We start from the raw sequence: 1,276 nt of genomic DNA, 5'->3' as shown, positions 1-1,276 counted from the left end.
ACCACTCAAAGTTTCATGACTGAAACAAGGTCCTCCATTAGAAACTTGGAGGCACAAGTGGGACAGCTGAGTAAGAAAATTACTGAACTCCCTTCTAGTACTCTTCCAAGCAATACAGAAGAGAATCCAAAAGGAGAATGCAAGGCCATTAACATGACCCACATGGCCAAACTTGGAGAGGAGGAAGAGGTAGAGATCGCCACTGAGGAAGACCTCAATGGATGTCCACTGGCCTCCAATAAGTTCCCTAATGAGGAACAATGGGAATCTGAGGCTCACACGGAGACCATAGAGATTCCATTGGATTTACTTTTGCCATTCATGAGCTCTGATGAGTATTCTTCCTCTGAAGAGGATGAGTATGTCACTAAAGAGCAAGTTGCTAAATACCTTGGAGCAATCATGAAGCTAAATGACAAGTTATTTGGTAATGAGACTTGGGAGGATGAACCCCCTTTGCTCACCAAAGAACTGGATGACTTGACTAGGCAGAGATTACCTCAAAAGAGACAAGATCCTGGGAAATTCTCAATACCTTGTGCCATAGGCACCATGACTTTCAAGAAGGCCTTGTGTGACCTAGGGTCAAGTGTAAACCTCATGCCTCTCTCTGTAATGGAGAAGCTAGGGATCTTTGAGATGCAAGCTGCAAGAATCTCACTAGAGATGGCAGACAATTCAAGAAAACAAGCCTATGTAAGGCTCAAGGATATCCCTCTGTTACCATGGAGAGGAAGCATGAAGAGCTTCTCTCAAAACAGAGTCAAACAGAGCCCCAACAGTCAAACTCTAAGTTTGGTGTTGGGAGGCCACAACCAAATTCTAAGTTTGGTATTGAACTCCCACATTCAAACTCTAAGTTTGGTGTTGGGAGGTTCCAACATTGCTCTAAGTATCTGTGAGGCTCCATGAGAGCCCACTGTCAAGCTACTGACATTAAAGAAGCGCTTGTTGGGAGGCAACCTAATGTTATATTTATCTATTTTCCTTTTGTTATTTTATGTTTTCTGTAGGTTGATGATCATGGGAAGTCACAAAATCAATTGAAAAAGCAAAAACAGAATGAAAAACAGAAAGAAAAATAGCACACCCTGGAGGAAAACTTGCTGGCGTTTAAACGCCAGTAAGGGTAGCAAATGGGCGTTTAAACGCCAGTAACGCCCAGTCTGGCACCATTCTGGGCGTTTAACGCCAGAAAGGGGCACCAGACTAGCGTTAAACTCCAGGAAAGGGCAAGAAGCTGGCGTTAAACGCCAGAAATGGGCACCAGGCCGGC

Source organism: Arachis duranensis, chromosome 3, assembly GCF_000817695.3.
Source record: "Arachis duranensis cultivar V14167 chromosome 3, aradu.V14167.gnm2.J7QH, whole genome shotgun sequence".
NCBI classification, from domain to species: domain Eukaryota; kingdom Viridiplantae; phylum Streptophyta; class Magnoliopsida; order Fabales; family Fabaceae; genus Arachis; species Arachis duranensis.
Note: the sequence above shows the minus strand (reverse complement) of the source record.